Here is a 22,311-nt window from a genome sequence, read left to right as displayed (position 1 = left end):
ACCCGCTGGTGGTGCGGCGCTTTTTTTTCTTTGGGCTGATAGCTTTGAATATATGTTCTGATGGTGGTGAGAGTAGAGCAAGACTGTCTCCGTGGCGCAATTGGCTAGCGCCATCGGCTGTTAACCGAAAGGTTCGAGTTTCGTGCCCTCCCGGGTGTGGTGTGTTGCTTTTTTCTTTGCGCTGATAGCTTTGAAGACAAGTTCTGATGGTAAGGAGAGTGGAGTACGACTGTCTCCGTGGCGCAGTTGGCTAGCGCGATCGGCTGTTAACCGAAAGCTTGGAGGTTCGAGCCCACCCGGTGGTGGTGCGGCGCTTTTTTTTCTTTGGGCTGATAGCTTTGAAGATATGTTCTGATGGTGGTGAGAGTGGAGCAGAACTGTCTCCGTGGCATAATTGGCTAGCGCGATCGGCTGTTAACCGAAAGGTTAGAGTTTCGAGCCCACCCGGTGGTGGTGCGGCACTTTTTTTTTTCTTTGGGCTGATAGCTTTGAATTTATGTTCTGATGGTGGTGAAAGTGGAGCAGGACTGTCTCCGTGGCGCAATTGGCTAGCGCGATCGGCTGCTAACCGAAAGGTTGAAGTTTCGAGCCCTCCCGGGAGTGGTGTGTTGCTTTTTTCTTTGCGCTGAAAGCTTTGAAGATATGTTCTGATGGTGGTGATAGTGGAACACGACTGTATCCGTGGCGCAGTTGGCTCGCGCGGTTGTCCTATAACCGAAAGGTTGGAGGTTCGAGCCCACCCGGTGGTGGTGTGGCGCTTTTTTTTCTTTGGGCTGATAGCTCTGAAGAATTGTTCTGACGGTGGTGAGAGTGGAACACGACTGTCTCCGTGGCACAAATGGCTAGCGGCATCGGCTCTTAACCGAAAGGTTGGAGGTTCGAGCCCACCCGGTGGTGGTGCGGCGCTTTTTTTTCTTTGGGCTGATAGCTTTCAAGATATGTTCAGATGGTGGTGAGAGTGGAGCAGTACTGTCTCCGTGGCGCAATAGGCTAGCGCGATCGGCTGGTATCCGAAAGGTTGGAGGTTCGTGCCCACCCGGTGGTGGTGCGGTGCTTTTTTTTCTTTGGGCTGATAGCTTTGAAGATTTGTTCTGATGGTGGAGAGAGTGGAGCAGGACTGTCTCCGTGGCGCAATTGGCCAGCGCGATCGGCTGTTAACCGAAAGGTTGGAGTTTCGAGCCCTCCCGGGAGTGGTGTGTTGCTTTTTTCTTTGGGCTGATAGCTTTAAAGATATGATCTGATGGTGGTTAGAGTGGAGCAAGATTGTCTCCGTGGCGCAATTGGCTAGCGCGATCGGCTGTTAACCGAAAGGTTGGAGTTTCGAGCCCACCCGGTGGTGGTGCGGCACTCTTGTTTCTTTGGGCTTTGAAGATATGTTCTGATGGTTGTGAGAGTGGAGCAGAACTGTCTCCGTGGCGCAATTGGCTAGCGTGATCGGCTGTTGACCGAAAGGTTGGAGTTTCGAGCCCTCCCGAGAGTGGCGTGTTGCTTTTTTCTTTGTGCTGATAGCTTTGAAGATATGTTCTGATGGTGGTGAGAGTGGAGCACGACTGTCTCCGTGGCACAATTGGCTAGCGCGATCGGCTGTTCATCGAAAGGCTGGAGGTTCGAGCCTACCCGGTGGTGGTGTGGCGCTTTTTTTTCTTTGGGCTGATAGCTTTGAAGCTATGTTCTGATGGTGGCTAGAGTGGAGCAAGACTGTCTCCGTGGCACAAATGGCTAGCGGCATCGGCTCTTAACCGAAAGGTTGGAGGTTGGAGCCCACCCAGTGGTGGTGCGGCGCTTTTTTTTCTTTGGGCTGATAGCTTTGAAGATATGTTCTGATGGTGGTGAGAGTGGAGCAGTACTGTCTCCGTGGCGCAATAGGCTAGCGCGATCGGCTGGTAACCGAAAGGTTGGAGGTTCGCGCCCACCTGGTGGTGGTGCGGTGCTTTTTTTTCTTTGGGCTGATAGTTTTGAAGATATGTTCTGATGGTGGTAAGAGTGGAGCAGGACTGTCTCCGTGCCACAATTGGCTAGCGCGATCGGCTGTTAACCGAAAAGTTGGAGGTTCGAGCCCACCCAGTGGTTGTGCGGCGCTTTTTTTTCTTTGCGCTGATAGCTTTGAAGATATTTTTTATTCACATACCCTAAAGGCCCTTGCCGGGCATTACATAGGGGGGGGGGGTTACAGTAAACGGGATGAGGGTTAGGTTACATTTGAACAAATAAACAGTTGGTAACACCACTAAAGCACAGCAAATAACAATGAAACACTATCGTACAAAAAAATAATTCACTTTTTTTTTTTTTTTTTTTTTCATACAATATTAGGTGAGCTTTTTAACATTTCTACAAAGGCGTCGAAGTTTCTTACAGACACAACATCATGTGGTAAGTCATTCCAAAGACGGAGTGCGCACAACAGAGGCGAGTTATAGAAGATGTTTGTACGCGCATATGGAACTAAAACTTTGAAGGGGTGATCTAGGCGCGGAAAATAGTGATGGGCAGGCAATATGTAAGTGGTAGCAAATGACGAATGATTATGATAAAGTTTGTGAAAATGGGATAGCAGGGCCAGCACTCTTCTTTTCTCTAGTAATGGGAGGCTCAGTGATGCTTTGATATTAGTGATGCTCGAATGACGCAAGTAGTTTCTGGTTATGAATCGGGCAGCTTTATTTTGCATGGATTCAAGTTTGTTAATTAAGTAAATTTGATGTGGGTTCCAAATGAATGAAGCATATTCTATTTTAGACCGAACAAGTGAGGTGTATGCTGTAAGTTTTGTCTTCCAGTTAGCTTGATGTAAGTGGCGTCTAATGAATCCAAGTGTTTTAGATGCTTTAGATGTTATTGCGTCAATGTGGGCATTCCATGACAGGTCGGCGGAAAGATGGACGCCTAAGTACTTTATTGATGAAACGTGTTCTATTGGCATTGCATTAATGAGATAGGAATTGATCGGGGGCTGGGTAGTATTCGTAAAAGTTATAACTTTTGTTTTGGAAGCGTTAATTTTCATTTGCCATTGATCGCACCAAGTAGCGATGCTATCAAGGTCTTTTTGTAAAGCAGTGTGGTCGTTTGGGTTAGTAATCTTTCTATAAATCACACAGTCGTCGGCAAATAAGCGAGTAGTAGATGCCAGATTTTTAGAAATGTCGTTAATGTAGATGAGAAACAGTATCGGTCCAAGTACAGAGCCTTGGGGTACCCCGGATTTAACTTGAATCAATGTAGATGAACAATCATTTACAGTCACGAATTGATAACGATTACACAAAAAGTTATTTATCCAAGTGGTAACGTTTCGGTTTAACTTAAGGCAGTCTAGCTTCATTAATAGACGACTGTGGGGAACTTTGTCAAATGCTTTGGCAAGGTCGATAAATACGGCATCAATTATTGTAGACGCATGAACGGCATAATGGAGGTCAGTAACTAATTCGAATAATTGTGTTTCGCATGAACGCCCGCGCTGGAAACCATGTTGGTTAGGAATAAAGTAATTTTGCTCGGTTAAGTACGTCATTACTGCAGATGATATGATGTGTTCTAATAATTTGCAGGGTATGCTGGTGAGTGAAATGGGCCTGTAATTAGATGGCATCGATGAATCACCGGATTTAAATATCGGCGTCACGCGAGCGATTTTCCATGTGTCAGGCACACATCCAGTGTCAATTGACTGCTGAAATAAAGCTACAAAAATACGGGATATGACTGGCTTAGTAATTTTAAGTAACTTCGGGCATATACCATCTGGTCCAGGGGATGAATTGTTTGCAAGACGTTCAATAGCCGATTCGATACCTTCCGGAGTGATCACGATGTCATTCATTGTGGCGTTAATGGAGTCAAATTTTAAATCGGCCGAAATGGGCTCCTCTTCAGTGTAAACAGATCCAAAGAATAAGTTCAGTTCTTCTGCAGCCTCTGACGGTGACAACAGTTTATCGTCTTTAGTTAGATGAATTGGCTGTCCCGAACATTTCCTAGGATTTACCACTTTCCAAAATTTTTTAGTATTGTTTGTTAGCAGCGCAGGTAGATCCTCATTAAAAAATTTGTCTTTAGCTGTTTTTATTTCTCTGTCGCATATCTTTGCATAGTTTCTGTACTCTTCCCATGCAGCATCGGTGCCCGAGAATCTTGTCTTAGAATACAAGCGCTTTTTTTTGTTGATGCACCGCTTGACATGCGAGGTGAACCATGAGTTGTGAGTCGAAGATGTGATTGTAATTGTAGGAATGTATTGGTTTTTTAGTTGCATGAGTTTCTCGTGAACGATTCGCCAGTTTTCATTCGTGTCACGAGAATGGAGGCTGGTGAGAAAGTGATCAGAGAAAGACGACAGGTCGGACAGAATGTTCAGTACGTCAGCTCGTTTGTAGTCGTACAATACTTTCATCTGTTTTTCTGGTTTTACCACTTTTATCATGGCCTCGCAGTGTAGAACATTGTGGTCACTAATACAATCTAGTACGTGGACGCGCATATTCTCAGGTTCAGTAGTGAGCACTAAATCAAGAACAGAACTTCCGCGTGTAGGGACAGAGACCATTTGAGTCATGTTAAATAATGAAAGTGTATCAAGGAAATCAATACATTCATTTCTTCTTGTACCACCCGTAGGTGTGCATGTCCGCCAGTCTATTCCCGGATAATTAAAATCACCGGCTAATATTATTGGTGATGTTGGATGTTTGCATTGAACAAAACTAAGTGAGTCATTCAAATTATCGACAAACTCGATAGAAGCGTCTGGCGGACGATAGCATACCCCGACAATACAAGTTTCACCTGCTGACAGTTGCAGTACAATCCACAAAATTTCTAAGTGTGCGTCTGTGTCTAATAGTTGCGCCTTAAAATGACTTTTTACGGCAATCATTACGCCGCCACCCCGCTGGTATGACCTGTCCTTTCTGAAAATATTGAAATCAGCAGACAGAGCGAGTTCGCCGTTCGATACATCAGCATTTAACCACGTCTCCGTACCGAGAACTAGATCCGCAGTGCAGCATTCAACGATTGTGGCAAGTTGATCTTGTTTGTTCAAGATGCTGCGAAAATTACATACAACGAGAGATAAGGTATGCGCACAACGATTCCTGCGTCAAGCCGTGTTTACACGTGGTTCGTGCCTTGGTATTTGAACAATTGTGCTGTCATTAGTATTCCCTAATCCGTACAATCTATTTCCCAGGAGAACCTTATCAAAGAGCAGCTTATACTTTTCGCCAGGCTTTCGTTCTACCTTTACGAAATCGCGAAGTTTCTTTCTTATCATCTGTATCCTTGGCGAGAAATCCTCCTCTACCCAGACTCGAGGGGAAGATTTCTGTAGCTTGTAGGCGTTTCTTAGAATGCTACTCTTATCTTTGAAGTTCAAAAATTTCACTACAATCGGCCGAACTCGATCATCTGTGACTCGCCCTACTCTGTGGGCACGTTCTATTTCACCCGATTGAATTCCAAGATGCTGTGTGACAAATTCAGATACTATTTTTTCTGTGTCCTTCCATTTTTCTGCTGTCTGCTCCGGAATACCTTTGAAGACTAGGTTATTCCTTCGCATTCTGTTATTCAGATCGTCGACCAGTAAATCTGCTTGCTCTGTCTGTTTCGTTTCAAGGCTTTTCAGCTGGGCGTGTGATTCTTGTAGGACCTCGTTCACGCTTGTAACGTCTTTACGTAAGACGTCTATAACGTCAAGTCGCTCTTCTATTTTCGAAAGTCGCCGTTTTGTATCTGTAATAGTCGTTTGAAGGTCCTTCAACTTGCTTGAAGTTTCTTTCTGGAATTTGTCAATTGTCTGTCCTATATCTTTCACCAAAACTAATAGCTGCTCTACTTTGTCAGGCCCTGGATTTGTTTCGATGTCACCAGCGCAAAGCAGTATGTGTGCAACACTGAACAAAACTACAAGTAGACGGCATCCTGGTCTCCAGTAACCAAAAAACGCCGTTGAACGGAGCCAGACAGCGAATTGCTGTTTGAGTTGTATGTGGCGCGCAAGGAAGCGTCCTATGCGCGCGCGATACGTACACACATCAACACCCATAGCAAACAAGAAATAATAGAAAGTTGGGATTTGCAGCCAGTGACAATGGTAATAATCGAGGTGAAAAAAGGTGCTACACACTTACCTACACAAGGTAAACAGCCACCGTTAACATCGAGTACACGGCCGCAAATCCCGCAAGTCCGTCGTCGCCGCAGCTACTTGTAGGTAACCATGGACCACGGGGTGCCGCACTTGTCGATGCCGTTGACAGCGCAGTGCGAAGGGGAGAACGCACGCGCGATATTTTCAGATGACAGGCCCAGATCCAAGGCCTCTAGATTGGTGATCCGCTATTTGCTCGCAATCAGAAGAACTGGTGCAGCATGCGCAGATCAAGCGTCTTTCAACGATAGCTGGGCTCGGCGTTGTACAGCAGTTGCGTGGTCCACCTACACAAGGTAAACAGCCACCGTTAACATCGAGTACACGGCCGCAAATCCCCTGTATATGTTCTGATGTGTTCTGATGGTGGTGAGAGTGGAGCACGACTGTCTGCGTGGTGCAATTGGCTAGCGCGATCGGCTGTTAACCGAAAAGTTGGAGGTTCGAGCCCACCCGGTGGAGGTACGGCGCTTTTTTTCTTTGGGCTGATAGCTTTGAAGATATGTTCTGATGGTGGTGAGAGTGGAGCAGGACTGTCTCTGTGGTGCAATTGGCTATCGCGATCGGCTGTTAACCGAATGGTTGGAGCTTCTAGCCCTCCCGGGAGTGGTGTGTTGCTTTTTTTTCTGTGGGCTGATAGCTTTGAAGATATGTTCTGATGGTGGTGAGAGTCGAGCACGACTGTCTCTGTGGCGCCGTTGGCTAGCGCGAATGGCTGTTAACCGAAATCTTGGAGGTTAGAGCCCACCCGGTGGTGGTGCGGCGCTTTTTTTTCTTTTGGCTGATAGCTTTGAAGATATGTTGTGATGGTGGTGAGAGTAGAGCACGACTGTCTCCGTGGCGCAATTGGCTAGCGCGATCGGCTGTTAACCGAAAGGTTGGAGTTTCTAGCCCTCCCGGGAGTGGTGTGTTGCTTTTTTCTTTGCGCTGATAGCTGTGAAGATAAGTTCTGATGGTGGTGAGAGTGGAGCACGACTGTCTCCGTGGCGCAATTGGCTAGCGCTGTTGGCCTGTAACCGAAAGGTTGGAGGTTCGAGCCCACCCGGTGGTGGTGCGGCGCTTTTTTTTTTCTTTGGGCTGATGCTCTGAAGAAATGTTCTGACGGTGGTGAGAGTGGAGCACGACTGTCTATGTGGCGCAACTGGCTAGCGGCATCGGCTCTTAACCGAAAGGTTGGAGGTTCGAGCCCACCCGGTGGTGGTGCGGCGCTTTTTTTTGCTTGGGCTGATAGCTTTGAAGATATGTTCTGATGGTGGTGAGAGTGGAGCAGTACTGTCTCCGTGGTGCAATAGGCTAGCGCGATCGGCTGGTATCCGAAAGGTTGGAGGTTCGCGCCCACCCGGTGGTGGTGCGGCGCTTTTTTTTTCCTTGGGCTGATAGCTTTGAAGATATGTTCTGATGGTGGTGAGAGTGGAGCAGTACTGTCTCCGTGGTGCAATAGGCTAGCGCGATCGGCTGGTATCCGAAAGGTTGGAGGTTCGCGCCCACCCGGTGGTGGTGTTGTGCTTTTTTTCTTTGGGCTGATAGCTTTGAAGATTTGTTCTGATGGTGGAGAGAGTGGAGCAGGACTGTCTCCGTGGCGCAATTGGCCAGCGCGATCGGCTGTTAACCGAAAGGTTGGAGTTTCGAGCCCTCCCGGGAGTGGTGTGTTGCTTTTTTCTTTGGACTGATAGCTTTAAAGATATGATCTGATGGTGGTTAGAGTGGAGCAAGATTGTCTCCGCGGCGCAATTGGCTAGCGCGATCGGCTGTTAACCGAAAGGTTGGAGTTTCGAGCCCACCCGGTGGTGGTGCGGCACTTTTGTTTCTTTGGGCTTTGAAGATATGTTCTGATGGTGGTGAGAGTGGAGCAGAACTGTCTCCGTGGCGCAATTGGCTAGCGCGATCGGCTGTTGACCAAAAGGTTGGAGTTTCGAGCCCTCCCGAGAGTGGTGTGTTGCTTTTTTCTTTGTGCTGATAGCTTTGAAGATATGTTCTGATGGTGGTGAGAGTGGAGCACGACTGTCTCCGTGGCACAATTGGCTAGCGCGATCGGCTGTTCATCGAAAGGCTGGAGGTTCGAGCCTACCCGGTGGTGGTGTGGCGCTTTTTTTTGTTTGGGCTGATAGCTTTGAAGCTGTGTTCTGATGGTGGCTAGAGTGGAGCAAGACTGTCTCCGTGGCGCAATTGGCTAGAGCGATCGGCTGTTAACCGAAAGGTTGGAGTTTCGAGCCCACCCGGTGGTGGTGCGGCCCTTTTGTTTCATGGGGCTTTGAAGATATGTTCTGATGGTGGTGAGAGTGGAGCAGGACTCTCTCCGTGGTGCAATTGGCTAGCGCGATCGGCTGTTAACCGAACTTTTGGAGGTTCTAGCCCTCCCGGGAGTGGTGTGTTGCTTTTTTCTTTGCGCCGATAGCTTTGAAGATATGTTCTGATGGTAGTGAGAGTGGAGCACGACTGTCTCCGTGGCGCAATTGGCTAGCGCGATCGGCTGTTAACCAAAAGGTTGTAGTTTCGGGCCCTCCCGGGAGTGGTGTGTCGCTTTTTCTTTGCGCTGATAGCTTTGAAGATAAGTTCTGATGGTGGTGAAAGTGGAACAAGACTGTCTCCGTGGCGCAGTTGGCTAGCGCGGTTGACCTATAACCGAAAGGTTGGAGGTTCGAGCCCACCCGGTGGTGGTGCGGCACTTTTCCTTCTTTGAGCTTTGAAGATATGTTCTGATGGTGGTGAGAGTGGAGCAGTACTGTCTCCGTGGTGCAATAGGCTATCGCGATCGGCTGGTATCCGAAAGGTTGGAGGTTCGCGCCCACCCGGTGGTGGTGCGGTGCTTTTTTTTCTTTGGGCTGATAGCTTTGAAGATTTGTTCTGATGGTGGAGAAATTGGAGAAAGGCTGTCTCCGTGGCGCAATTGGCTAGCGCGATCGGCTGTTAACCGAAAGGTTGGAGTTTCGAGCCCTCCCGGGAGTGGTGTGTTGCTTTTTTCTTTGCGCTGATAGCTTTAAAGATAAGTTCTGATGGTGGTGAGAGTGGAGCAAGACTGTCTCCGTGGCGCAATTGGCTAGCGCGATCGCCTGTTAACCGAAAGGTTCGAGTTTCGTGCCCTCCCGGGATTGGTGTGTTGCTTTTTTCTTTGGGCTGATAGCTTTGAAGATAAGTTCTGATGGTAAGGACAGTGGAGTACGACTGTCTCCATGGCGCAGTTGGCTAGCGCGATCGGCTGTTAACCGAAAGGTTAGAGTTTCGAGCCCTCCCGGGATTGGTGTGTTGCTTTTTTCTTTGGGCTGATAGCTTTGAAGATAAGTTCTGATGGTAAGGACAGTGGAGTACGACTGTCTCCATGGCGCAGTTGGCTAGCGCGATCGGCTCTTAACCGAAAGGTTGGAAGTTCGAGCCCACCCGGTGGTGGTGCGGCGCTTTTTTTTCTTTGGGCTGATAGCTTTGAAGATATGTTCTGATGGTGGTGAGAGCAGAGCAGTACTGTCTCCGTGGCGCAATAAGCTAGCGCGATCGGCTGGTAACCGAAAGGTTTGAGGTTCGCGCCCACCCGGTGGTGGTGCAGTGCTTTTTTTTCTTTGGGCTGATAGCTTTGAAGATATGTTCTGATGCGGGTGAGAGTTGAGCAGGACTGTCTCCGTGCCGCAATTGGCTAGCGCGATCGGCTGTTAACCGAAAAGTTGGAGGTTCGAGCCCACCCTGTGGTGGTGCGGCGCTTTTTTTTCTTTGCGCTGATAGCTTTGAAGATATGTTGTGATGGTGGTGAGAGTGGAGCAGGACTGTCTCCGTGGCGCAATTGGCTAGCGCGATTGGCTGTTAACCGAAAGGTTAGAGTTTCGAGCCCACCCGCTGGTGGTGCGGCGCTATTTTTTCTTTGGGCTGATAGCTTTGAAGTTATGTTCTGATGGTGGTGAAAGTGGAGCAAAACTGTCTCCGTGGCGCAATTGGCTAGCGCGATCGGCTGTTAACCGAAAGGTTGGAGTTTCGAGCCCTCCCGGGAGTGGTGTGCTGCTTTTTTCTTTGCGCTGAAAGCTTCGAAGATATATTCTGATGGTGGCGAAAGTGGCACACGACTGTCTCCGTGGCGCAATTGGCTAGCGCTGTTGGCCTGTAACCGAAAGGTTGGAGGTTCGAGCCCACCCGGTGGTGGTGCGGCGCTTTTTTTTCTTTGGGCTGATAGCTCTGAAGAAATGTTCTGACGGGGGTGAGAGTGGAGCACGACTGTCTCCGTGGCGCAAATGGCAAGCGGCATCGGCTCTTAACCGAAAGGTTGGAGGTTCAAGCCCACCCGGTGGTGGTGCGGCGCTTTTTTTTCCTTGGGCTGATAGCTTTGAAGATATGTTCTGATGGTGGTGAGAGTGGAGCAGTACTGTCTCCGTGGTGCAATAGGCTAGCGCGTTCGGCTGGTATCCGAAAGGTTGGAGGTTCGCGCCCACCCGGTGGTGGTGCGGCGCTTTTTTTTCCTTGGGCTGATAGCTTTGAAGATATGTTCTGATGGTGGTGAGAGTGGAGCAGTACAGTCTCCGTGGTGCAATAGGCTAGCGCGATCGGCTGGTATTCGAAAGGTTGGAGGTTCGCGCCCACCCGGTGGTGGTGCGGTGCTTTTTTTTCTTTGGGCTGATAGCTTTGAAGATTTGTTCTGATGGTAGAGAGAGTGGAGAAGGACTGTCTCCGTGGCGCAATTGGCCAGCGCGATCGGCTGTTAACCGAAAGGTTGGAGTTTCGAGCCCTCCCGGGAGTGGTGTGTTGCTTTTTTCTTTGGGCTGATAGCTTTAAAGATATGATCTGATGGTGATTAGAGTGGAGCAAGATTGTCTCCGTGGCGCATTTGGCTAGAGCGATCGGCTGTTAACCGAAAGGTTGGAGTTTCGAGCCCACCCGGTGGTGGTGCGGCACTTTTGTTTCTTTGGGCTTTGAAGATATGTTCTGATGGTGGTGAGAGTGGAGCAGAACTGTCTCCGTGGCGCAATTGGCTAGCGCGATCGGCTGTTGACCGAAAGGTTGGAGTTTCGAGCCCTCCCGAGAGTGGTGTGTTGCTTTTTTCTTTGTGCTGATAGCTTCGAAGATATGTTCTGATGGTGGTGAGAGTGGAGCACGACTGTCTCCGTGGCACAATTGGCTAGCGCGATCAGCTGTTCATCGAAAGGCTGGAGGTTCGAGCCTACCCGGTGGTGGTGTGGCGCTTTTTTTTTCTTTGGGCTGATAGCTTTGAAGCTATGTTCTGATGGTGGCTAGAGTGGAGCAAGACTGTCTCCGTGGCGCAATTGGCTAGAGCGATCGGCTGTTAACCGAAAGGTTGGAGTTTCGAACCCACCCGGTGGTGGTGCGGCACTTTTGTTTCTTGGGGCTTTGAAGATATGTTCTGATGGTGGTGAGAGTGGAGCAGGACTCTCTCCGTGGTGCAATTGGCTAGCGCGATCGGCTGTTAACCGAACATTTGGAGGTTCGAGCCCTCCCGGGAGTGGTGTATTGCTTTTTTCTTTGCGGCGATAGCTTTGAAGATATGTTCTGATGGTGGTGAGAGTGGAGCACGACTGTCTCCGTGGCGCAATTGACTAGCGCGATCGGCTGTTAACCAAAAGGTTGGAGTTTCGAGCCCTCCCGGGAGTGGTGTGGGCTTTTTCTTTGCGCTGATAGCTTTGAAGATAAGTTCTGATGGTGGTGAGAGTGGAGAACGACTGTCTCCGTGGCGCAGTTGGCTAGCGCGATCGGCTGTTAACCGAAAGCTCGGAGGTTCGAGCCCACCCGTTGGTGGTGCGGTGCTTTTTTTTCTTTGGGCTGATAGCTTTGAAGACATGTTCTGATGGTGGTGAGAGTGGAGCACGACTGTCTCCGTGGCACAATTGGCTAGCGCGATCGGCTGTTCATCGAAAGACTGGAGGTTCGAGCCTACCCGGTGGTGGTGTGGCGCTTTTTTTTTCTTTGGGCTGATAGCTTTGAAGCTATGTTCTGATGGTGGCTAGAGTGGAGCAAGACTGTCTCCGTGGCGCAATTGGCTAGCGCGATCGGCTGTTAACCGAAAGGTTGGAGTTTCGAGCCCTCCCGGGAGTGGTGTGTTGCTTTTTTCTTTGCGCTGATAGCTTTGAAGATAAGTTCTTATGGTGGTGAGAGTGGAGCAAGACTGTCTCCGTGGCGCAATTGGCTAGCGCGATCGGCTGTTAACCGAAATGATCGAGTTTCGTTCCCTCCCTGGATTGGTGTGTTGCTTTTTTCTTTGCGCTGATAGCTTTGAAGATAAGTTCTGATGGTAAGGAGAGTGGAGTACGACTGTCTCCGTGGCGCAGTTGGCTAGCGCGATCGGCTGTTAACCGAAAGCTTGGAGGTTCGAGCCCACCCGGTGGTGGTGCGGCGCTTTTTCTTTGCGCTGATAGCTTTGAAGATAAGTTCTGATGGTGGTGAGAGTGGAGAACGACTGTCTCCGTGGCGCAGTTGGCTAGCGCGATCGGCTGTTAACCGAAAGCTCGGAGGTACGAGCCCACCCGATGGTGGTGCGGCGCTATTTTTTCTTTGGGCTGACAGCTTTGAAGATATGATCTGATGGTGGTTAGAGTAGAGCAAGATTGTCTCCGTGGCGCAATTGGCTAGCGCGTTCGGCTGTTAACCGAAAGGTTGGAGTTTCGAGCCCACCCGGTGGTGGTGCGGCACTCTTGTTTCTTTGGGCTTTGAAGATATGTTCTGATGGTTGTGAGAGTGGAGCAGAACTGTCTCCGTGGCGCAATTGGCTAGCGTGATCGGCTGTTGACCGAAAGGTTGGAGTTTCGTGCCCTCCCGAGAGTGGCGTGTTGCTTTTTTCTTTGTGCTGATAGCTTTGAAGATATGTTCTGATGGTGGTGAGAGTGGAGCACGACTGTCTCCGTGGCACAATTGGCTAGCGCGATCGGCTGTTCATCGAAAGGCTGGAGGTTCGAGCCTACCCGGTGGTGGTGTGGCGCTTTTTTTTCTTTGGGCTGATAGCTTTGAAGCTATGTTCTGATGGTGGCTAGAGTGGAGCAAGACTGTCTCCGTGGCACAAATGGCTAGCGGCATCGGCTCTTAACCGAAAGGTTGGAGGTTGGAGCCCACCCGGTGGTGGTGCGGCCCTTTTCTTTCATGGGGCTTTGAAGATATGTTCTGATGGTGGTGATAGTGGAGCAGGACTCTCCGTGGTGCAATTGGCTAGCGCGATCGGCTGTTAACCGAACATTTGGAGGTTCTAGCCCTCCCGGGAGTGGTGTGTTGCTTTTTTCTTTGCGCCGATAGCTTTGAAGATATGTTCTGATGGTAGTGAGAGTGGAGCACCACTGTCTCCGTGGCGCAATTGGCTAGCGCGATCGGCTGTTAACCAAAAGGTTGGAGTTTCGAGCCCTCCCGGGAGTGGTGTGTCGCTTTTTCTTTGCGCTGATAGCTTTGAAGATAAGTTCTGATGGTGGTGAAAGTGGAACAAGACTGTCTCCGTGGCGCAGTTGGCTAGCGCGGTTGACCTATAACCGAAAGGTTGGAGGTTCGAGCCCACCCGGTGGTGGTGCGGCACTTTTGCTTCTTTGAGCTTTGAAGATATGTTCTGATGGTGGTGAGAGTGGAGCAGTACTGTCTCCGTGGTGCAATAGGCTATCGCGATCGGCTGGTATCCGAAAGGTTGGAGGTTCGCGCCCACCCGGTGGTGGTGCGGTGCTTTTTTTTCTTTGGGCTGATAGCTTTGAAGATTTGTTCTGATGGTGGAGAGATTGGAGAAAGGCTGTCTCCGTGGCGCAATTGGCTAGCGCGATCGGCTGTTAACCGAAAGGTTGGAGTTTCGAGCCCTCCCGGGAGTGGTGTGTTGCTTTTTTCTTTGCGCTGATAGCTTTAAAGATAAGTTCTGATGGTGGTGAGAGTGGAGCAAGACTGTCTCCGTGGCGCAATTGGCTAGCGCGATCGGCTGTTAACCGAAAGGTTCGAGTTTCGTGCCCTCCAGGGATTGGTGTGTTGCTTTTTTCTTTGGGCTGATAGCTTTGAAGATAAGTTCTGATGGTAAGGACAGTGGAGTACGACTGTCTCCATGGCGCAGTTGGCTAGCGCGATCGGCTGTTAACCGAAAGGTTAGAGTTTCGAGCCCACCCGGTGGTGGTGCGGCGCTTTTTTTTTCTTTGGGCTGATAGCTTTGAAGTTATGTTCTGATGGTGGTGAAAGTGGAGCAGGACTGTCTCCGTGGCGCAATTGGCTAGCGCGATCGGCTGTTAACCGAAAAGTTGGAGTTTCGAGCCCTCCCGGGAGTGGTGTGTTGCTTTTTTCTTTGCGCTGAAAGCTTTGAAGATATGTTCTGATGGTGGTGATAGTGGAACACGACTGTATCCGTGGCGCAGTTGGCTAGCGCGGTTGTCCTATAACCGAAAAGTTGGAGGTTCGAGCCCACCCGGTGGTGGTGTGGCGCTTTTTTTTCTTTGGGCTGATAGCTCTGAAGAAATGTTCTGACGGTGGTGAGAGTGGAGCACGACTGTCTCCGTGGCACAAATGGCTAGCGGCATCGGCTCTTAACCGAAAGGTTGGAGGTTCGAGCCCACCCGGTGGTGGTGCGGCGCTTTTTTTTCTTTGGGCTGATAGCTTTGAAGATATGTTCTGATGGTGGTGAGAGTAGAGCAGTACTGTCTCCGTGGCGCAATAAGCTAGCGCGATCGGCTGGTAACCGAAAGGTTTGAGGTTCGCGCCCACCCGGTGGTGGTGCAGTGCTTTTTTTTCTTTGGGCTGATAGCTTTGAAGATATGTTCTGATGCGGGTGAGAGTTGAGCAGGACTGTCTCCGTGCCGCAATTGGCTAGCGCGATCGGCTGTTAACCGAAAAGTTGGAGGTTCGAGCCCACCCAGTGGTGGTGCGGCGCTTTTTTTTCTTTGCGCTGATAGCTTTGAAGATATGTTGCGATGGTGGTGAGAGTGGAGCAGGACTGTCTCCGTGGCGCAATTGGCTAGCGCGATTGGCTGTTAACCGAAAGGTTAGAAATTCGAGCCCACCCGGTGGTGGTGCGGCGCTATTTTTTCTTTGGGCTGATAGCTTTGAAGTTATGTTCTGATGGTGGTGAAAGTGGAGCAAAACTGTCTCCGTGGCGCAATTGGCTAGCGCGATCGGCTGTTAACCGAAAGGTTGGAGTTTCGAGCCCTCCCGGGAGTGGTGTGCTGCTTTTTTCTTTGCGCTGAAAGCTTCGAAGATATATTCTGATGGTGGCGAAAGTGGCACACGACTGTCTCCGTGGCGCAATAGGCTAGCGCGATCGGCTGGTATCCGAAAGGTTGGAGGTTCGCGCCCACCCGGTGGTGGTGCGGTGCTTTTTTTTCTTTGGGCTGATAGCTTTGAAGATTTGTTCTGATGGTGGAGAGAGTGGAGCAGGACTGTCTCCGTGGCGCAATTGGCCAGCGCGATCGGCTGTTAACCGAAAGGTTGGAGTTTCGAGCCCTCCCGGGAGTGGTGTGTTGCTTTTTTCTTTGGGCTGATAGCTTTAAAGATATGATCTGATGGTGATTAGAGTGGAGCAAGATTGTCTCCGTGGCGCATTTGGCTAGAGCGATCGGCTGTTAACCGAAAGGTTGGAGTTTCGAGCCCACCCGGTGGTGGTGCGGCAATTTTGTTTCTTTGGGCTTTGAAGATATGTTCTGATGGTGGTGAGAGTGGAGCAGAACTGTCTCCGTGGCGCAATTGGCTAGCGCGATCGGCTGTTGACCGAAAGGTTGGAGTTTCGAGCCCTCCCGAGAGTGGTGTGTTGCTTTTTTTCTTTGTGCTGATAGCTTTGAAGATATGTTCTGATGGTGGTGAGAGTGGAGCACGACTGTCTCCGTGGCACAATTGGCTAGCGCGATCAGCTGTTCATCGAAAGGCTGGAGGTTCGAGCCTACCCGGTGGTGGTGTAGCGCTTTTTTTTTCTTTGGGCTGATAGCTTTGAAGCTATGTTCTGATGGTGGCTAGAGTGAAGCAAGACTGTCTCCGTGGCGCAATTGGCTAGAGCGATCGGCTGTTAACCGAAAGGTTGGAGTTTCGAACCCACCCGGTGGTGGTGCGGCACTTTTGTTTCTTGGGGCTTTGAAGATATGTTCTGATGGTGGTGAGAGTGGAGCAGGACTCTCTCCGTGGTGCAATTGGCTAGCGCGATCGGCTGTTAACCGAACATTTGGAGGTTCGAGCCCTCCCGGGAGTGGTGTGTTGCTTTTTTCTTTGCGCCGATAGCTTTGAAGATATGTTCTGATGGTGGTGAGAGTGGAGCACGACTGTCTCCGTGGCGCAATTGACTAGCGCGATCGGCTGTTAACCAAAAGGTTGGAGTTTCGAGCCCTCCCGGGAGTGGTGTGGGCTTTTTCTTTGCGCTGATAGCTTTGAAGATAAGTTCTGATGGTGGTGAGAGTGGAGAACGACTGTCTCCGTGGCGCAGTTGGCTAGCGCGATCGGCTGTTAACCGAAAGCTCGGAGGTTCGAGCCCACCCGATGGTGGTGCGGTGCTTTTTTTTCTTTGGGCTGATAGCTTTGAAGACATGTTCTGATGGTGGTGAGAGTGGAGCACGACTGTCTCCGTGGCACAATTGGCTAGCGCGATCGGCTGTTCATCGAAAGACTGGAGGTTCGAGCCTACCCGGTGGTGGTGTGGCGCTTTTTTTTTCTTTGGGCTGATAGCTTTGAAGCTATGTTCTGATGGTGGCTAGAGTGGAGCAAGACTGTCTCCGTGGCGCAATTGGCTAGCGCGATCGGCTGTTAACCGAAATGATCGAGTTTCGTTCCCTCCCTGGATTGGTGTGTTGCTTTTTTCTTTGCGCTGATAGCTTTGAAGATAAGTTCTGATGGTAAGGGGAGTGGAGTACGACTGTCTCCGTGGCGCAGTTGGCTAGCGCGATCGGCTGTTAACCGAAAGCTTGGAGGTTTGAGCCCACCCGGTGGTGGTGCGGCGCTTTTTCTTTGCGCTGATAGCTTTGAAGATAAGTTCTGATGGTGGTGAGAGTGGAGAACGACTGTCTCCGTGGCGCAGTTGGCTAGCGCGTTCGGCTGTTAACCGAAAGCTCGGAGGTACGAGCCCACCCGATGGTGGTGCGGCGCTTTTTTTTCTTTGGGCTGATAGCTTTGAAGATATGTACTGATGGTGGTGAGAGTGGAGCAGTACTGTCTCCGTGGCGCAATAGGCTAGCGCGATCGGCTGGTAACCGAAAGGTTGGAGGTTCGCGCCCACCTGGTGGTGGTGCGGTGCTTTTTTTTCTTTGGGCTGATAGCTTTGAAGATATGTTCTGATGGTGGTGAGAGTGGAGCAGGACTGTCTCCGTGCCACAATTGGCTAGCGCGATCGGCTGTTAACCGAAAAGTTGGAGGTTCGAGCCCACCCAGTGGTTGTGCGGCGCTTTTTTTTCTTTGCGCTGATAGCTTTGAAGATATGTTCTGATGGTGGTGAGAGTGGAGCACGACTGTCTGCGTGGTGCAATTGGCTAGCGCGATCGGCTGTTAACCGAAAAGTTGGAGGTTCGAGCCCACCCGGTGGTGGTACGGCGCTTTTTTTCTTTGGGCTGATAGCATTGAAGATATGTTCTGATGGTGGTGAGAGTGGAGCAGGACTGTCTCTGTGGTGCAATTGGCTATCGCGATCGGCTGTTAACCGAATGGTTGGAGCTTCTAGCCCTCCCGGGAGTGGTGTGTTGCTTTTTTTTCTGTGGGCTGATAGATTTGAAGATATGTTCTGATGGTGGTGAGAGTCGAGCACGACTGTCTCTGTGGCGCCGTTGGCTAGCGCGAATGGCTGTTAACCGAAATCTTGGAGGTTAGAGCCCACCCGGTGGTGGTGCGGCGCTTTTTTTTCTTTTGGCTGATAGCTTTGAAGATATGTTGTGATGGTGGTGAGAGTAGAGCACGACTGTCTCCGTGGCGCAATTGGCTAGCGCGATCGGCTGTTAACCGAAAGGTTGGAGTTTCTAGCCCTCCCGGGAGTGGTGTGTTGCTTTTTTCTTTGCACTGATAGCTTTGAAGATAAGTTCTGAGGGTGGTGAGAGTGGAGCACGACTGTCTCCGTGGCGCAATTGGCTAGCGCTGTTGGCCTGTAACCGAAAGGTTGGAGGTTCGAGCCCACCCGGTGGTGGTGCGGCGCTTTTTTTTTTCTTTGGGCTGATGCTCTGAAGAAATGTTCTGACGGTGGTGAGAGTGGAGCACGACTGTCTATGTGGCGCAAATGGCTAGCGGCATCGGCTCTTAACCGAAAGGTTGGAGGTTCGAGCCCACCCGGTGGTGGTGCGGCGCTTTTTTTTCCTTGGGCTGATAGCTTTGAAGATATGTTCTGATGGTGGTGAGAGTGGAGCAGTACTGTCTCCGTGGTGCAATAGGCTAGCGCGATCGGCTGGTATCCGAAAGGTTGGAGGTTCGCGCCCACCCGGTGGTGGTGCGGCGCTTTTTTTTTCCTTGGGCTGATAGCTTTGAAGATATGTTCTGATGGTGGTGAGAGTGGAGCAGTACTGTCTCCGTGGTGCAATAGGCTAGCGCGATCGGCTGGTATCCGAAAGGTTGGAGGTTCGCGCCCACCCGGTGGTGGTGTGGCGCTTTTTTTTTCTTTGGGCTGATAGCTTTGAAGATTTGTTCTGATGGTGGAGAGAGTGGAGCAGGACTGTCTCCGTGGCGCAATTGGCCAGCGCGATCGGCTGTTAACCGAAAGGTTGGAGTTTCGAGCCCTCCCGGGAGTGGTGTGTTGCTTTTTTCTTTGGGCTGATAGCTTTAAAGATATGATCTGATGGTGGTTAGAGTGGAGCAAGATTGTCTCCGCGGCGCAATTGGCTAGCGCGATCGGCTGTTAACCGAAAGGTTGGAGTTTCGAGCCCTCCCGGGAGTGGTGTGTCGCTTTTTCTTTGCGCTGATAGCTTTGAAGATAAGTTCTGATGGTGGTGAAAGTGGAACAAGACTGTCTCCGTGGCGCAGTTGGCTAGCGCGGTTGACCTATAACCGAAAGGTTGGAGGTTCGAGCCCACCCGGTGGTGGTGCGGCACTTTTGCTTCTTTGAGCTTTGAAGATATGTTCTGATGGTGGTGAGAGTGGAGCAGTACTGTCTCCGTGGTGCAATAGGCTATCGCGATCGGCTGGTATCCGAAAGGTTGGAGGTTCGCGCCCACCCGGTGGTGGTGCGGTGCTTTTTTTTCTTTGGGCTGATAGCTTTGAAGATTTGTTCTGATGGTGGAGAGATTGGAGAAAGGCTGTCTCCGTGGCGCAATTGGCTAGCGCGATCGGCTGTTAACCGAAAGGTTGGAGTTTCGAGCCCTCCCGGGAGTGGTGTGTTGCTTTTTTCTTTGCGCTGATAGCTTTAAAGATAAGTTCTGATGGTGGTGAGAGTGGAGCAAGACTGTCTCCGTGGCGCAATTGGCTAGCGCGATCGGCTGTTAACCGAAAGGTTCGAGTTTCGTGCCCTCCAGGGATTGGTGTGTTGCTTTTTTCTTTGGGCTGATAGCTTTGAAGATAAGTTCTGATGGTAAGGACAGTGGAGTACGACTGTCTCCATGGCGCAGTTGGCTAGCGCGATCGGCTGTTAACCGAAAGGTTAGAGTTTCGAGCCCACCCGGTGGTGGTGCGGCGCTTTTTTTTTCTTTGGGCTGATAGCTTTGAAGTTATGTTCTGATGGTGGTGAAAGTGGAGCAGGACTGTCTCCGTGGCGCAATTGGCTAGCGCGATCGGCTGTTAACCGAAAAGTTGGAGTTTCGAGCCCTCCCGGGAGTGGTGTGTTGCTTTTTTCTTTGCGCTGAAAGCTTTGAAGATATGTTCTGATGGTGGTGATAGTGGAACACGACTGTATCCGTGGCGCAGTTGGCTAGCGCGGTTGTCCTATAACCGAAAAGTTGGAGGTTCGAGCCCACCCGGTGGTGGTGTGGCGCTTTTTTTTCTTTGGGCTGATAGCTCTGAAGAAATGTTCTGATGGTGGTGAGAGTAGAGCAGTACTGTCTCCGTGGCGCAATAAGCTAGCGCGATCGGCTGGTAACCGAAAGGTTTGAGGTTCGCGCCCACCCGGTGGTGGTGCAGTGCTTTTTTTTCTTTGGGCTGATAGCTTTGAAGATATGTTCTGATGCGGGTGAGAGTTGAGCAGGACTGTCTCCGTGCCGCAATTGGCTAGCGCGATCGGCTGTTAACCGAAAAGTTGGAGGTTCGAGCCCACCCAGTGGTGGTGCGGCGCTTTTTTTTCTTTGCGCTGATAGCTTTGAAGATATGTTGCGATGGTGGTGAGAGTGGAGCAGGACTGTCTCCGTGGCGCAATTGGCTAGCGCGATTGGCATTTAACCGAAAGGTTAGAAATTCGAGCCAACCCGGTGGTGGTGCGGCGCTATTTTTTCTTTGGGCTGATAGCTTTGAAGTTATGTTCTGATGGTGGTGAAAGTGGAGCAAAACTGTCTCCGTGGCGCAATTGGCTAGCGCGATCGGCTGTTAACCGAAAGGTTGGAGTTTCGAGCCCTCCCGGGAGTGGTGTGCTGCTTTTTTCTTTGCGCTGAAAGCTTCGAAGATATATTCTGATGGTGGCGAAAGTGGCACACGACTGTCTCCGTGGCGCAATAGGCTAGCGCGATCGGCTGGTATCCGAAAGGTTGGAGGTTCGCGCCCACCCGGTGGTGGTGCGGTGCTTTTTTTTCTTTGGGCTGATAGCTTTGAAGATTTGTTCTGATGGTGGAGAGAGTGGAGCAGGACTGTCTCCGTGGCGCAATTGGCCAGCGCGATCGGCTGTTAACCGAAAGGTTGGAGTTTCGAGCCCTCCCGGGAGTGGTGTGTTGCTTTTTTCTTTGGGCTGATAGCTTTAAAGATATGATCTGATGGTGATTAGAGTGGAGCAAGATTGTCTCCGTGGCGCATTTGGCTAGAGCGATCGGCTGTTAACCGAAAGGTTGGAGTTTCGAGCCCACCCGGTGGTGGTGCGGCAATTTTGTTTCTTTGGGCTTTGAAGATATGTTCTGATGGTGGTGAGAGTGGAGCAGAACTGTCTCCGTGGCGCAATTGGCTAGCGCGATCGGCTGTTGACCGAAAGGTTGGAGTTTCGAGCCCTCCCGAGAGTGGTGTGTTGCTTTTTTCTTTGTGCTGATAGCTTTGAAGATATGTTCTGATGGTGGTGAGAGTGGAGCACGACTGTCTCCGTGGCACAATTGGCTAGCGCGATCAGCTGTTCATCGAAAGGCTGGAGGTTCGAGCCTACCCGGTGGTGGTGTAGCGCTTTTTTTTTCTTTGGGCTGATAGCTTTGAAGCTATGTTCTGATGGTGGCTAGAGTGAAGCAAGACTGTCTCCGTGGCGCAATTGGCTAGAGCAATCGGCTGTTAACCGAAAGGTTGGAGTTTCGAACCCACCCGGTGGTGGTGCGGCACTTTTGTTTCTTGGGGCTTTGAAGATATGTTCTGATGGTGGTGAGAGTGGAGCAGGACTCTCTCCGTGGTGCAATTGGCTAGCGCGATCGGCTGTTAACCGAACATTTGGAGGTTCGAGCCCTCCCGGGAGTGGTGTGTTGCTTTTTTCTTTGCGCCGATAGCTTTGAAGATATGTTCTGATGGTGGTGAGAGTGGAGCACGACTGTCTCCGTGGCGCAATTGACTAGCGCGATCGGCTGTTAACCAAAAGGTTGGAGTTTCGAGCCCTCCCGGGAGTGGTGTGGGCTTTTTCTTTGCGCTGATAGCTTTGAAGATAAGTTCTGATGGTGGTGAGAGTGGAGAACGACTGTCTCCGTGGCGCAGTTGGCTAGCGCGATCGGCTGTTAACCGAAAGCTCGGAGGTTCGAGCCCACCCGATGGTGGTGCGGTGCTTTTTTTCTTTGGGCTGATAGCTTTGAAGACATGTTCTGATGGTGGTGAGAGTGGAGCACGACTGTCTCCGTGGCACAATTGGCTAGCGCGATCGGCTGTTCATCGAAAGACTGGAGGTTCGAGCCTACCCGGTGGTGGTGTGGCGCTTTTTTTTCTTTGGGCTGATAGCTTTGAAGCTATGTTCTGATGGTGGCTAGAGTGGAGCAAGACTGTCTCCGTGGCGCAATTGGCTAGCGCGATCGGCTGTTAACCGAAAGGTTGGAGTTTCGAGCCTTCCCGGGAGTGGTGTGTTGCTTTTTTCTTTGCGCTGATAGCTTTGAAGATAAGTTCTTATGGTGGTGAGAGTGGAGCAAGACTGTCTCCGTGGCGCAATTGGCTAGCGCGATCGGCTGTTAACCGAAATGATCGAGTTTCGTTCCCTCCCTGGATTGGTGTGTTGCTTTTTTCTTTGCGCTGATAGCTTT

Source organism: Rhipicephalus microplus, unplaced genomic scaffold (assembly GCF_043290135.1).
Source record: "Rhipicephalus microplus isolate Deutch F79 unplaced genomic scaffold, USDA_Rmic scaffold_38, whole genome shotgun sequence".
Lineage (NCBI taxonomy): Eukaryota > Metazoa > Arthropoda > Arachnida > Ixodida > Ixodidae > Rhipicephalus > Rhipicephalus microplus.
This window is presented reverse-complemented; position numbering follows the sequence as displayed.